Source organism: Arachis hypogaea, chromosome 1, assembly GCF_003086295.3.
Source record: "Arachis hypogaea cultivar Tifrunner chromosome 1, arahy.Tifrunner.gnm2.J5K5, whole genome shotgun sequence".
NCBI classification, from domain to species: Eukaryota; Viridiplantae; Streptophyta; class Magnoliopsida; order Fabales; family Fabaceae; genus Arachis; species Arachis hypogaea.
This window is the reverse complement of record NC_092036.1, coordinates 92,355,489-92,371,872: the sequence shown is the minus strand read 5'-3', so window position 1 is coordinate 92,371,872 and position 16,384 is coordinate 92,355,489. Positions and strand designations below refer to the sequence as shown.

At 39.8% G+C, this 16,384-nt stretch overlaps 1 non-coding gene across 1 annotated transcript; it reads left to right on the top strand.

Annotated features, from left to right (window-relative positions):
* The first annotated feature begins 15,868 nt into the window (after positions 1 to 15,868).
* LOC112712535 (small nucleolar RNA R71) lies at positions 15,869 to 15,976 on the top strand. Its single transcript, XR_003157818.1, has one exon. It is a non-coding gene; the product is annotated as a small nucleolar RNA R71 (small nucleolar RNA).
* Positions 15,977 to 16,384: the final 408 nt, after the last annotated feature.

Below are 16,384 nucleotides of genomic sequence, written 5' to 3'. Positions count from 1 at the left end.
GTTGTTCTTGACAAGTCTTCTTGTTTGATCTTGATGATTTCTTGTTTTGTGTTGTTTGTTGTTTTTCATATGCATTTTTCGTTTGTTAGAGTCCATGCATTAAAGATTTCTAAGTTTGGTGTCTTGCATGTTTTCTTTGCATCAAAAATTTTTCAAAATTATGTTCTTGATGTTCATCATGATCTTCAAAGTGTTCTTGGTGTTCATCTTGACATTCATAGTGTTCTTGCATGCATCTTGTGTTTTGATCCAAAATTTTCATGTTTTGGGTCATTTTTGTGTTTTTCTCTCTCATCATAAAAAAAATTCAAAAATCAAAAAAATATCTTTTCCTTTTTTATCTCCTAATTTTCGAAAATTTGAGTTGACTTAGTCAAAAGTTTTAAAAATTAGTTGTTTCTTACAAGTCAAGCCAAATTTTCAATTTTAAAAATCTTATCTTTTCAAAACTTTTTCAAAAATTAAATCTTTTCCTTTTTTCTTATTAATTTTCGAAATTTTTTTAAAATATTTTTCAAAATATTTTTCTTAACTTTTACATCATATTTTCGAAAATTAGCTAACAAGTAATGTGATTGATTCAAAAATTTGAAGTTTGTTACTTTCTTGTTAAGAAAGGTTCAATCTTTAAATTCTAGAATTTTATCTTTTAGTTTCTTGTTAGTCAAGTAATTAATTTTAATTTTAAAAACAAATCTTTTTCAAAATATCTTTTTTATCTTTTTAATCATATCTTTTTATCTTATCTTTTATATCATATCTTTTTCAAAATTTTATTTTTTTCAAAAAATTTGATTTCAAAATATCTTATCTAACTTCTTATCTTCTTATCTTTTCAAATTTGATTTTAATATCTTTTTCAACTAACTATTTAACTTTTTGTTTGTTTCTTATCTTTTTCAAAACCAACTAACTACCTATCCCTCTCTAATTTTCGAAAATATCTCATCTCTTTTTCAAAAATTCTTTTTAATTGTTTTAAATTTTAATTTTAATTATGTATTATCTTTAATTTTCGAAAATCACTAACCACTTTTTCAAAATTATTTTCGAAAATTTTCTATCTCCGTCTCTTTTCTTATTCTATTTAATTAATTATTTACTAACACTTCTATTCATTCTTCTCCCCTTTCTTTTTCTACTAACATAAAGGAATCTCTATACTGTGACATAGAGGATTCCTCTTTCTTTTCTTGTTTTCTTCTCTTTCATATGAGCAGGAACAAGGATAAAGGCACTCTTGTTGAAATTGATCCAGAACCTGAAAGGACTCTGAAGAGAAAACTCAGAGAAGCTAGATTACAATAATCTAAAGGTAACCTTTCAGAAATATTAGAGCAAGAGAAGGAGATGGCAGCCGAAAATAATAATAATGCAAGGAGAATGCTTGGTGACTTCACAAAGCCAACGTCCAAATTTGATGGAAGAAGCATCTCTATTCCTGCCATTTGAGCCAATAACTTTGAGCTGAAACCTCAGCTAGTTGCCTTAATGCAACAAAACTGCAAGTTTTATGGACTTCTATCTGAAGATCCTTATCAGTTTTTAACTGAGTTCTTGCAAATCTGTGAGACTGTAAAGACGAATGGAGTTGATCCTGAAGTCTACAGATTCATGCTTTTCCCTTTTGTTGTAAGAGACAGAGCTAGAATATGGTTGGATTCACAACCCAAGGATAGCCTGGACTCCTGGGATAAGCTGGTCACTGCCTTCTTGGATAAATTCTTTCCTCCTCAAAAGCTGAGCAAGCTGAGAGTGGATGTTCAAACCTTCAAACAAAAAGATGGTGAATCCCTCTATGAAGCTTGGGAAAGATACAAGCAGCTGACCAAAAGATGTCCATCTAACATGTTTTCAGAATGGACCATATTAGATATATTCTATTATGGCCTGTCTGAATTTTCGAAAATGTCATTGGACCATTATGCAGGTGGATCTATTCACCTAAAGAAAACGCCTGAAGAGGCTCAAGAACTCATTGACATGGTTGCAAACAACCAATTCATGTACACTTCTGAGAAGAATTTCGTGAATAATGGGATACCTCAGAAGAAAGGAGTTCTTGAAATTGATGTTCTGAATGCCATATTGGCTCAGAACAAAGTGTTGACTCAACAGGTCAACATGATCTCTCAAAGTCTGAATGGATGGCAACATGCATCCAACAGTACTAAAGAGGCAGCTTCTGAAGAAGCTTATGATCCTGAGAACCCTGCCATGGCAAAGGTTAATTACATGGGTGAACCTTATGGAAGCACCTATAACTCATCATGGAGAAATCATCCAAATTTCTCATGGAAGGATCAACAAAAGCCTCAACAAGGCTTTAACAATGGTGGACGCAATAGGCTGAGCAATAGCAAGCCTTATCCATCATCTTTTCAGCAACAGACAGAGAATTCTGAACAAAATACTTCTAATTTAGCCAATCTAGTCTCTGATCTGTCAAAGGCCACTTTCAGTTTCATGAGTGAAACAAGATCCTCCATCAGAAATCTGGAGGCACAAGTGGGCCAGCTGAGTAAGAAAGTCATTGAAACTCCTCCCAGTATTCTCCCAAGTAATACAGAAGAGAATCCAAAAGGAGAGTGCAAGGCTATTGATATAATCAATATGGCCGAATGCACAAGGGAGAAGGAGGACGAAAAGCCTAGTGAGGAAGACCTCCTGGGACGTCCTTCAAGCAAGAAGGAGTTTCCTATTAAGGATCAAAGGAATCTGAGGCTCATATAGAGACCATAGAGATTCCATTAAATCTTCTTCTGCCATTCATGAGCTCTGAAGACTATTCTTCCTCTGAAGAGGATGAAGATGTGACTGGAGAGCAAGTTTCTCAATACTTAGGAGTTATCATGAAGCTAAATGCCAAGTTGTTTGGTAATGAGACTTGGGAAAGTGAACCTCCCTTGCTCATTAATGAACTAGATACCTGGATTCAGCAAACTCTACCTCAAAAGAAACAAGATCCTGGCAAGTTCTTAATACCTTGTACCATAGGCACCATGACCTTTGAAAAAGCTCTATGTGATCTAGGGTCAGGGATAAATCTTATGACACTCTCTGTAATGGAGAAGCTGGGGATCATTGAGGTACAACCTGCCTTGTTCTCATTACAATTGGCAGACAAGTCATTGAGACAAGCTTATGGAATAGTAGAGGACGTGTTAGTAAAGGTTGAAGGCCCTTACATCCCTACTGATTTCATAATCTTAGACACTAGGAAGGAAGAGGATGAATGCATCATCCTTGGAAGACCTTTCCTAGCCACAGCAGGAGCTGTGATAGATGTCAACAGAGGTGAACTAATCCTTCAATTGAATGAGGACTACCTTGTGTTTAAGGCACATGGCCATCCCTCTGTGACAAAAGAGAGTAAGCATGAAGAGCTTCTCTCAGTTTAGAGTCAAGAAGAGCCCCCACAGTCAAACTCTAAGTTTGGTGTTGGGAGGCCACAACCAAACTCTAAGTTTGGTGTTAAGACCCCATATCCAAACTCTAAGTTTGGTGTTGGGACTATACAACATTGACCTGATCACCTTTGTGGCTCCATGAGAGCCACTGTCAAGCTATTGACATTAAAGAAGCGCTTGTTGGGAGGCAACCCAATTTTATTTATCTAATTTTTATTTTTTTTATTTTATTGTTATTTTGTGTTTTATTAGGTACATGATCATGAGGAGTCACGAAAAAATAATAAAAATTAAAAATAGAATCAAAAACAGCAGAAGAAAAAAATCACACCCTAGAGGAAGCACAGACTGGCGTTCTACGCCAGTAAGGAGCATCTGGCTGGCGTTCAACGCCAGAACAGAGCATGAATCTGGCGCTGAACGCCATAAACAAGCAACATTCTGGCGTTTGAATGCCAGGAATGTGCCTAGAGGAAAAGCTGGCGCTGAACGCCAGTAACAAGCATGAAACTGGCGTTCAACGCCAGAAACATGTTACATATGGGCGTTGAACGCCCAGAATGTGAACCACTCGGCGTTTAAACGCCAGAATGGTGTGCAAAGGCATTTTACATGCCTATTTGGTGCAGGGATAGAATTCCTTGACACCTCAGGATCTGTGGACCTCACAGGATCCCCATCTACCTCACCCTCTCTCTCTCCATTCATGGTCATCCCTTCTGTTTTCCATTCACCACTCACATCCATCCACTCTTCCCCAAACACCCCACCTACCTTCAACATTCAAAATCTCTTTCCCACCCAATCCCACCCATATAGCTGAATACACATATCCCTCCATCTTTTCCATATCTTCTTCTTATTCTTCATCTTTTCTTTCTTCTCTTGCTCGAGGGCGAGCAATTTTCTAAGTTTGGTGTGGTAAAAGCATAGCTTTTTGCTTTTCCATAACCATTAATGGCACCTAAGGCCAGAGACATCCAAAAAAAAAAATAAAAAAGGAAAAGAAGAAGAGAAAAAAAGGAAGACAAAAGCTTCCACCTCTGAGTCATGGGAGATGGAAAGACTCATGTAAAGGGTTTATAGCTCAGTGGTAGAACATTTGACTGCAAATCAAGAGATCTCTGAGATACCTCAGGGGATAAATTATCCTCCACACAATTATTGGGAGCAACTAAGGATAGGAGCACCAAAATTACTAGGAATCATTCAACAGAAGCAAGGAAGAGACATAGAGGAGCTCAAAGAGCACCATTGGTTCTTCAAGAAGGCACAACCCTCACTAAGGTGGGCTCATTCCTTGTTCTTATTTCTCTATTTTTTGATTTTTTATGCTTCATGTTTTTTTATGTTTTGTGTCTCTACTTCATGATCATTAGTGTTTAGTAACTATGTCTTAAAGTTATGAATAATTCCATTAATCCTCCATCTTTCTTAAATGAAAAATGTTTTTAATTCAAAAGAACAAGAAGTACATGAATTTCGAATTTATCCTTGAATTTAGTTTAATTATATTGATGTGGTGACAATACTTTTTGTTTTCTGAATGAATGCTTAAACAGTGCATATTTTTGATCTTGTTGTTTATGAATGTTAAAACTGTTGGCTCTTGAAAGAATGATGAACAAAGAAAAATTTTATTGATGATCTGAAAAATCATAAAATTGATTCTTGAAGCAAGAAAAAGCAGTGAAAAAGCAAAAGCTTGCGAGAAAAAAAAAAGGTTGCGAAAAAAAATAGAAAGAAAAAGAAAAAGCAAGCAGAAAAAGCCAATAGCCCTTAAAACCAAAAGGCAAGGGTAAAAAGGATCCAAGGCTTTGAGCATCAATGGATATGAGGGCCCAAGGAAATAAAATCCAGGCCTAAGCGGCTAAATCAAGCTGTCCCTAAAGTGAAAAGCTTGAGACTGAGTGGTTAAAGTCGTGATCCAAAGAAAAAAGAGTGTGCTTAAGAGCTCTGGACACCTCTAATTGGGGACTCTAGCAAAGCTGAGTCACAATCTAAAAAGGTTCACCCAGTCATGTGTCTGTGGCATTTATGTATCCGGTGGTAATACTGGAAAACAAAATGCTTAGGGCCACGGCCAAGACTCATAAGTAGCTGTGTTCAAGAATCAACAAGCTTAACTAGGAAAGTCAATAACACTATCCGAAATTCTAAGTTCCTAGAGAAGCCAATCATTCTAAACTTCAAAGGAAAAAGTGAGATGCCAAAACTGTTCAGAAGCAAAAAGGTACAAGTCCCGCTCATCTAATTAGAATTAATATTCATTGATATTCTGGAATTTATAGTATATTCTCTTCTTTTTATCCTAATTGATTTTCAGTTCCTTGGGGACAAGCAACAATTTAAGTTTGGTGTTGTGATGAGCGGATAATTTATACGCTTTTTGTCATTGTTTTTAGGTAGTTTTTAGTAAGTTCAAGCTACTTTTAGGGATATTTTCATTAGTTTTTGTGTTAAATTCACATTTCTGGACTTTACTATGAGTTTGTGTGTTTTTCTGTGATTTCAGGTAATTTCTGGCTGAAATTGAGGGACTTGAGCAAAACTCTGAAAAAGGCTGACAAAAGGACTGCTGATGCTGTTGGAATCTGACCTCCCTGCACTCGAAATGAATTTTCTGGAGCTACAGAACTCCAAATGGCGCGCTCTTAACGGCGTTGGAAAGTAGACATCTAGAGATTTCCAGCAATATATAATAGTCTATACTTTATTCGGAAATTGACGACGTAACATGGCGTTGAACGCCAAGTACATGCTGCTGTCTGGAGTTAAACGCCAAAAACACGTCATGATCCAGAGTTGAACGCCCAAAACACGTTATAACTTGGCGTTCAACTCCAATAAATGCCTCAGCTCGTGGATAGATCAAGCTCAGCCCAAACATACACCAAGTGGGCCCCGGAAGTGGATTTATGCATCAATTACTTACTCATGTAACTAGTAGCTAGTTTAGTATAAATAAGACTTTTTAGTAGTGTATTAGTCGTCTTTTGACCACGTTTCATCTTTGGTCTCAGTTTTGTTTTATTCTTCATCTTAGGAGACTATTGATCATGTTTCAGGGGGCTGGCCATTCGGCCATGCCTGAACCTTTCACTTATGTATTTTCAACGGTGGAGTTTCTACACACCATAGATTAAGGGTGTGGAGCTCTGCTGTACCTCAAGTTTCAATACAATTACTATTATTTTCTATTCAATTCTCTTTTATTCTTATTCCAAGATATACGTTGCACTTCAACTTGATGAATGTGATGATCCATGACACTCATCATCATTCTCACCTATGAACGCGCGTGACTGACAACCACTTCCGTTCTACCTTAGGCCGGGCGCATATCTCTTAGATTCCCCAACAGAATATTCGTGGTATAAGCTAGATAGATGGCGGCATTCATGGGGATCCGGAAAGTCTAACCTTGTCTGTGGTATTCCGAGTAGGATTCCGGGAATCTGGAAAGTCTAACCTTGTCTGTGGTATTCCGAGTAAGATTCCGGTATTGAATGACTGTGACGAGCTTCAAACTCCTGAAGGCTGGGCGTGATGACAAACGCAAAAGAATCAATGGATTCTACTCCAACCTGATTGAGAACTGACAGATGATTAGCCGTGCTGTGACAGAGCATTTGGACCATTTTCACTGAGAGGATGGAATGTAGCTATCAACAAGGGTGATGCCTCCAGACGATTAGCCGTGCAGTGACAGCGCATAGGACCATTTTCCCGAGAGGATTAAAAGTAGCCATTGATGATGGTGATGCCCTACATACAGCTTGCCATGGAAAGGAGTAAGAAGGATTGGATGAAAGCAAGAAGAAAGTAGAGATTCGAAAGGATTCTAGCATCTCCACACGCCTATCTGAAATTCCCACTATTGATTTACATAAGTATTTCTATTCCTTTTTATTTTATTTATCTTTATTTATCCAATCTAATCACATTTGACTTTATGAGTCCACTTAACTGGGATTTACAAGATGACCATAGCTTGCTTCATACCAACAATCTCTGTGGGATCGACCCTTACTCACATAAGGTTTATTACTTGGACGACCCAGTACACTTGCTGGTTAGGTTAAACGGAGTTGTGAGCTTCTCTAACAGTGCCTGGATCTCTTGTATCACAATTTCGTCCACCAGGGACCCCGGAGGCTATTGGCATTCCCAACATTGGTGGAGATTTTTGGATGAGTACAAGCACAAGCCACCATAGCAGGAAGCTCATCAAATGTCCAACTTAAGGACTTTAACTAAAAGTGCTTAGTGGGAGACAACCCACCATGATATGATCGTTCCTTTTTCAATTTTATTTAGTTTTGTTTGTTTTTTAGTTTTATTTTATTCTATTTTCATTGAACCTGGAATCATTCATAGCATCCACATTAGCATTGCATTTTGCATCCTACATGTATATATATATATATATATATATATATATATATATATATATATATATATATATATATATATATATATATATATATATAAAATTTTGCACCCCATGCGTGCGCATGGGCCATGCGTGGGCGTCGATTCGAAATCGACGTAACAATCCAACGCCCAGAAAGTTGGGCTGGAATCATGCGGCTGTGGTGCATTAGGCACAAATTGGGCCACGCGAACGCATCACTTTCAACTCACACACACCACGCGAAAGCGTGGGCGACGCGTACGCGTCGCTTGGATATTGTTGCCCTCTAAATGGAAACAGGGAGTTGCGCCAAAACGACGCTGGAATTGTGCGTTTAGCACAATTCTGAGCGACGTGTACGTGTGCCCCATGCGTACGCGTCACTTTCATTATATCTCAATCACGCGATCGCGTCCATGACGCATTTGCGTCAGTTTCTTATCACCCTAACCATGCGATCGCATTCTCCACGCTTTTCGCATGGATTTAAATGCACTAACCCCTTTCGACGCGAAGCCCTACCCATTTCGCGTAACCAAAACCCCCCCTCTGCACTCTCCCCCTCCCCTTCAACCCCCACCGATCAGCCACCATCACCCAGCACCGCCGCACCGCGCCCCTACCACCGCGCCACACCGCACCCTCCTCCCACCCCTTCTTCTTCCCCTTTCCTCCCCCTTTTCCCTCCTTCCTCCACGAAACCCAGCCCCGCTCCTAAACCGCCATCACTGTCGCCGCAACCCCGCTGGCCACCACGCCCCCAAACCTTCCTCCTCACCTCTTCTTCTCCTTCCTTCCCCCATAACTTCCCTCCCCCTGCCAACCCCTACCGCCGCCAAGACCAGAGTCGCCACACTGCCCTGCCACCACCATGACACCACCAGTACCACCGTGTCAGCCACCTTACCCACCATCACCTCTCTAAGTTCCATCTTTGTGCCTCGGCCCACCAAGTTCCGCCAATCACCAATTCCCTTTTCTGATTACTCAGTTAGTTGCATTTTTTTCAAAATTAGGATAGTTAGAGATGCATGATAGTAGTGGATTTTAGGTGGTTAGGTAGCTAGGATGTGGTTAGTGGATTTAAGCCTGATAATTGCGCCGTTCTTGTTAGTTGTTTTATCTATTTTGCAATTTTGAATCTGCTATGCTGATAATGTTGTTCATATGTTGCTCTTTACTATTCCTTAATGCAAATTGAGTCTGTTTATCTGGAATTCATGTGAATTACTATTTGTTACTCATTTCTGCACTTACTTATTATCATATGAACTGTTTTTACTGATGTTTATTACCCGGGAATGTCCAATTTTAGCTGGAATTCTGCCCAAATTTTTTTCAGCAACTTGCTTCACCCAACTACCATTCATGAATTAGTTTTGGAAATTTCAAAATTTGCACTAAATGGTTTCAACCAAGGAAATTCATGAACGCACGGGCTAGCTTCCTTATTCTTTCTAATTCCCTTATTCATTAAACAACATTATTGATGATTCTACTTTAATTTTGCAATTCTTTTCTATGAATTAATCATAAAAAATCTACAATAATTCCTTGAATGTGAGTTACTTGTTATTCCAAATTTGTGCAAATTTAGTTAATCGGAAACCATACACACCATGCCACTTACTTTAACCCCCTTTTAACTCTTAACTACTTTAACTTTCTAAATTTTCTATTAGCTTCCAACTAACCACTTTAATACCACTTTAAAGCATCGCTGCTATTTTTTTCTGATTAATAAAGAATTCGGCATATCATAAGATTTTGGATTGTGATTTTTACTCTCCAACTTGGTGCACGAAATTGTGATCATCAATGGCGCCATCAACATGGTACGCTCAATTACAATCTCAACTATTTATCACAACTTCGCACAACTAACCAGCAAGTGTACTGGGTCATCCAAGTAATAAACCTTACGCGAGTAAGGGTCGATCCCACGGAGATTGTTGGTATGAAGCAAGCTATGGTCACCTTGTAAATCTTAGTCAGGCAAACTCAAATGGTTATGGATGATGTATGAATAAAACATAAAGATAAAGATAGAGATACTTATGTAATTCGTTGGTGAGAATTTTAGATAAGCGTATGGAGATGCTTTGTCCCTTCCGTCTCTCTGCTTTCCTACTGTCTTCATCCAATCCTTCTTACTCCTTTCCATGGCAAGATGTATGTAGGGTTTCACCGTTGTTAGTGGCTACCTCCCATCCTCTCAGTGAAAATGTTCAACGCACCCTGTCACGGCACGGCTATTCAGCTGTCGGTTCTCGATCATGTCGGAATAGAATCCAGTGATTCTTTTGCGTCTGTCACTAACGCCCCACAATTGCGAGTTTGAAGCTCGTCACAGTCATTCAATCATTGAATCCTACTCAGAATACCACAAACAAGGTTTAGACCTTCCGGATTCTCTTGAATGCCACCATCAATTCTAGCTTATACCCCGAAGATTCCGATTAAGGGATCCAAGAGATATCCACTCAATCTAAGGTAGAACGGAGGTGATTGTCAGGCACACGTTCATAGGTGAGAATGATGATGAGTGTCACGGATCTTCACATTTATCAAGTTGAAGAACAAGTGATATCTTAGAACAAGAATAAGCCGAATTGAATAGAAGAACAATAGTAATTGCATTAATACTCGAGGTACAACAGAGCTTCACACCTTAATCTATGGTGTGTAGAAACTCCACCGTTGAAAATACATAAGAACAAGGTCTAGGCATGGCCGAATGGACAGCCTCCCAATGATCTAAGAACTAGGCGTCCAAAGATGATCAAAAGATCTAAAATGATCCAAAGATCCAAAGATCTGAAGATCTGAAGATACAATAGTAAAAGGTCCTATTTGTAGAGAACTAGTAGCCTAGGGTTTACAGAGATGAGTAAATGACATAAAAATCCACTTCTGGGCCCACTTGGTGTGTGCTTGGACTGAGCATTGAAGCATTTTCGTGTAGAGACTTCTCTTGGAGTTAAACGCCAACTTTTGTACCAGTTTGGGCGTTTAACTCCCATTCTTGTGCTAGTTCCGGCGTTTAACGCCGGGCAGTTTTGAGCTGATTTGGGACGCCGGTTTGGGCCATCAAATCTCGGGCAAAGTATGGACTATTATATATTGCTGGAAAGCCCAGGATATCTACTTTCCAACGCCGTTGAGAGCGCGCCAATTGGGCTTATTTATCTCCAGAAAATCCACTTCGAGTGCAGGGAGGTCAGAATCCAACAACATCTGCAGTCCTTTTCAGCCTCTGAATCAGATTTTTGCTCAAGTCCCTCAATTTCAGCCAGAAAATACCTGAAATCACAGAAAAACACACAAACTCATAGTAAAGTCCAGAAAAGTGAATTTTAACTAAAAACTAATAGAAATATACTAAAAACTAACTAAAACATACTAAAAACATACTAAAAACAACTGCCAAAAAGCGTACAAATTATCCGCTCATCACAACACCAAACTTAAATTGTTGCTTGTCCCCAAGCAACTGGAAATCAAATAAGATAAAGAGAAGAGAATATGCAATGAATTCCAAAAACATCTATGAAGATCAGTATTAATTAGATGAGCGGGGCTTTTAGCTTTTTGCCTCTGAACAGTTTTGGCATCTCACTCTATCCTTTGAAATTCAGAATGATTGGCTTCTATAGGAACTCAGAATCTAGATAGCGTTATTGATTCTCCTAGTTAAGTATGATGATTCTTGAACACAGCTACTTTACGAGTCTTGGCCGTGGCCCAAAGCACTTTGTCTTCCAGTATTACCACCGGATACATACATGCCACAGACACATAATTGGGTGAACCTTTTCAGATTGTAACTCAGTTTTACTAGAGTCCCCAATTAGAGGTGTCCAGGGTTCTTAAGCACACTCTTTTTGCCTTGGATCACACTTTTATTTCTTTCTTTTTCTTTCTTTTTCTCTGTCTCCTTTTTTTTGTATTCACTGCTTTTTCTTGCTTTAAGAATCATTTTTATGATTTTTCAGATCCTCAGTAACATGTCTCCTTTTTCATCATTCTTTCAAGAGCCAACCATTCATGAACAACAAATTCAAAAGACATATGCACTGTTTAAGCATACATTCAGAAAACAAAAGTATTGCCACCACATCAAAATAATTAATCTGTTATAAAATTTAAAATTCATGCAATTCTTCTCTTTTTCAATTAAGAACATTTTTCATTTAAGAAAGGTGATGGATTCATAGGACATTCATAACCTTAAGGCATAGACACTAAGACACTAATGATCATGAGATACAAACATAGATAAACATAAGCATGAAAATTCGAAAAACAAGAAAATAGAGAAGAAGGAAATTAAAGAACGGGTCCACCTTAGTGATGCTGGCTTGTTCTTCCTCTTGAAGATCTTATGGAGTGCTTGAGCTCCTCAATGTCTCTTCCTTGCCTTTGTTGCTCCTCTCTCATGATTCTTTGATCTTCTCTAATTTCATGGAGGAGGATGGAATGTTCTTGGTGCTCCACCCTTAGTTGTCCCATGTTGGAACTCAATTCTCCTAGGGAGGTATTGATTTGCTCCCAATAGTTTTGAGGAGGAAAGTGCATCCCTTGAGGTATCTCAGGGATTTCATGATGAGAGGGGTCTCTTGTTTGCTCCATCCTTTTCTTAGTGATGGGCTTGTCCTCATCAATGGGGATGTCTCCCTCTATGTCAACTCCAACTGAATAACAGATGTGACAAATAAGATGAGGAAAGGCTAACCTTGCCAAGGTAGAGGACTTGTCCGCCACCTTATAAAGTTCTTGGGCTATAACCTCATGAACTTCTACTTCCTCTCCAATCATGATGCTATGAATCATGATAGCCCGGTCTATAGTAACTTCGGACCGGTTACTAGTCGGAATGATTGAGCGTTGGATAAACTCCAACCATCCTCTAGCCACGGGCTTGAGGTCATGCCTTCTTAGTTGAACCGGCTTTCCTCTTGAATCTCTCTTCCATTAAGCGCCCTCTTCACAAATGTCTATGAGGACTTGGTCCAACCTTTGATCAAAGTTGACCCTTCTAGTGTATGGGTGTTTATCTCCTTGCATCATGGGCAAGTTGAATGCCAACCTTACATTTTCTGGACTAAAATCTAAGTATTTCCCCCGAACCATTGTAAGCCAATTCTTTGGGTCCGGGTTCACACTTTGATCATGGTTCTTGGTGATCCATGCATTGGCATAGAACTCTTGAACCATTAAGATTCCGACTTGTTGAATGGGGTTGGTAAGAACTTCCCAACCTCTTCTTCGAATCTCATGTCAGATCTCTGGATTTTCACTCTTTTTGAGTTTAAAAGGGACCTCGGGGATCACCTTCTTCAAGGCCACAACTTCATAGAAGTGGTCTTAATGCACCCTTGAGATGAATCTCTCCATCTCCCATGACTCAGAGGTAGAAGCTTTTGCCTTCCCTTTCCTCTTTCTAGAGGTTTCTCCGGCCTTGGATGCCATAAATGGTTATAAAAAAACAAAAAGCAATGCTTTTACCACACCAAACTTAAAAGGTTTGCTCGTCCTCGAGCAAAAGAAGAAAGAAGAGAGTAGAAGAAGAAGAAATGAAGGAGATGGAGATGGCTTTGTGGTTCGGCCAAAGGGGGAGAAGTAGTGTTTAGGTTGTGTGAAAATGAAGGAGTAAAGATGGGTATATATAGGAGTGGAGAGAGAGGTAAGGTTCGGCTATGTGAGGGTGGGTTTGGGAGGGAAAGTGTTTTGAATTTGAATGGTGAGGTAGGTGAGGTTTTATGAAGGATGGATGTGAGTGGTGAAGAGAAAAGATGGAATTTGATAGGTGAGGGGTTTTTGGGGAAGAGGTATTGAGGTGATTGGTGAATGGGTGAAGAAGAGAGAGAGTGGTGGGGTAGGTGGGGATCCTGTGGGGTCCACAGATCCTAAGGTGTCAAGGAAAATTCATCCCTGCACCAAGTGGCGAGCAAAAATGCTCTTTATGCCAATTCTGGCGTTAAACGCCGAGCTGGTGCCTATTTCTGGCATTTAACGCCAGCTTCTTGCCCTTTCCTGGCGTTTAACGCCAGTCTGGTGCCCCTTTCTGGCGTTAAACGCCCAGAATGGTGCCAGACTGGGCGTTAAACGCCCATTTGCTGCTCTTACTGGCGTTTAAACGCCAGCAAGGTCTTCCTCCAGGGTGTGCTATTTTTTCTTTCTGTTTTTCATTCTGTTTTTGTTTTTCAATTGATTTTGTGACTTCCCATGATCATCAACCTACAGAAAACATAAAATAACAAAGGAAAAATAGATAAAATATAACATTGGGTTGCCTCCCAACAAGCACTTCTTTAATGTCAGTAGCTTGACAGTGGGCTCTCATGGAGCCTCACAGATGCTCAGAGCAATGTTGGAACCTCCCAACACCAAACTTAGAGTTTGAATGTGGGGGTTCAACACCAAACTTAGAAGTTGGTTGTGGCCTCCCAACACTAAACTTAGAGTTTGACTGTGGGGGCTCTATTTGGCTCTGTTTTAAGAGAAGCTCTTCATGCTTCCACTCCATGGTTACAGAGAGATATCCTTGAGCCTTAAACACAAGGGATTCTTCATTCACTTGAATGATCAATTCTCCTCTGTCAACATCAATCACAGCCTTTGCTGTGGCTAGGAAGGGTCTACCAAGGATGATGGATTCATCCATGCACTTTCCAGTCTCTAGGACTATGAAGTCAGCAGGGATGTAATGGTCTTCAACTTTTACCAGAACATCCTCTACAAGTCCATAAGCTTGTTTTCTTGAATTGTCTGCCATCTCTAGTGAGATTTTTGCAGCTAGCACCTCAAAGATTCCTAGCTTCTCCATTACAGAGTGAGGCATGAGGTTTATGCTTGACCCTAGGTCACACAGAGCCCTCTTGAAGGTCATGGTGCCTACTGTACAAGGTATTGAGAACTTCCCAGGGTCCTATCTCTTTTGAGGTAATTTCTACCTAGACAAGTCATCCAGTTCTTTGGTGAGCAAAGGGGGTTCATCCTCCCAAGTCTCATTACCAAATAACTTGTCATTTAGCTTCATGATTGCTCCAAGGTATTTAGCAACTTGCTCTTCGGTGACATACTCATCCTCTTCAGAGGAAGAATACTCATCAGAGCTCATGAATGGCAGAAGTAAGTCCAATGGAATCTCTATGGTCTCATTATGAGCCTCAGATTCCCATGGTTCCTCATTAGGGAACTCATTAGAGGCCAGTGGACGTCCATTGAGGTCTTCCTCAGTGGCGTTCACTGCCTCTCCCTCCTCTCAAAATTCGGCCATGTTGATGGCCTTGCACTCTCCTTTTGGATTTTCTTCTGTATTGCTTGGAAGAGTACTAGGAGGGAGTTCAGTAATTTTCTTGCTCAGCTGCCCCACTTGTGCCTCCAAATTTCTAATGGAGGACCTTGTTTCAGTCATGAAACTTTGAGTGGTTTTGATTAGATCAGAGACCATGGTTGCTAAGTCAGAGTGGTTCTGCTTAGAATTCTCTGTCTGTTGCTGAGAAGATGATGGAAAAGGCTTGCCATTGCTAAACCTGTTTCTTCCACCATTATTATTGTTGAAACCTTGTTGAGGTCTCTGTTGATCCTTCCATGAAATATTTGGATGATTTCTCCATGAAGGATTATAGGTGTTTCCATAGGGTTCTCCCATGTAATTCACCTCTTCCATTGAAGGATTCTCAAGATCATAAGCTTCTTCTTTAGATGAAGCGTCCTTAGTACTGCCTGGTGCAGCTTGCATTCCAGACAGACTTTGAGAAATCAAATTGACTTGCTGAGTCAATATCTTATTCTGAGCCAATATGGCATTCAGAGTATCAATCTCAAGAACTCCTTTCTTCTGATTTGTCCCGTTGTTCACAGGATTCCTTTCAGAAGTGTACATGAATTGGCTATTTGCAACCATTTCAATTAGTTCTTGAGCTTCTGTAGGCGTCTTCTTCAGATGAAGAGATCCTCCAGTAGAGCTATCCAATGACATCTTGGACAGTTCAGACAGACCATCATAGAAAATACCTATGATGCTCCATTCAGAAAGCATGTCAGAGGGACACTTTCTGATTAATTGTTTGTATCTTTCCCATGCTTCATAGAGGGATTCTCCTTCCTTCTGTCTGAAGGTTTGGACTTCCACTCTAAGCTTACTCAATTTTTGAGGTGGAAAGAACTTTGCCAAGAAGGCATTGACTAGCTTTTCCCAAGAGTTCAGGCTTTCTTTAGGTTGTGAGTCCAACCATGTCCTAGCTCTGTCTCTTACAGCAAAAGGGAATAGCATAGGACTGTAGACCTCAGGGTCAACCCCATTAGTCTTGACAGTGTCACAGATTTGCAAGAACTCAGCTAAAAACTGATGAGGATCTTCTAATGGAAGTCCATGGAACTTGCAATTTTGTTGCATTAGAGAAACCAATTGAGGCTTAAGCTCAAAGTTTTTTGCTCCAATGGCAGGGATAGAGATGCTTCTCCCATAGAAGTCGGGAGTTGGTGCAGTAAAGTCACCCAGCACCTTCCTTGCATTGTTGGCATTGTTGTTGTTTTCGGCTGCCATGGG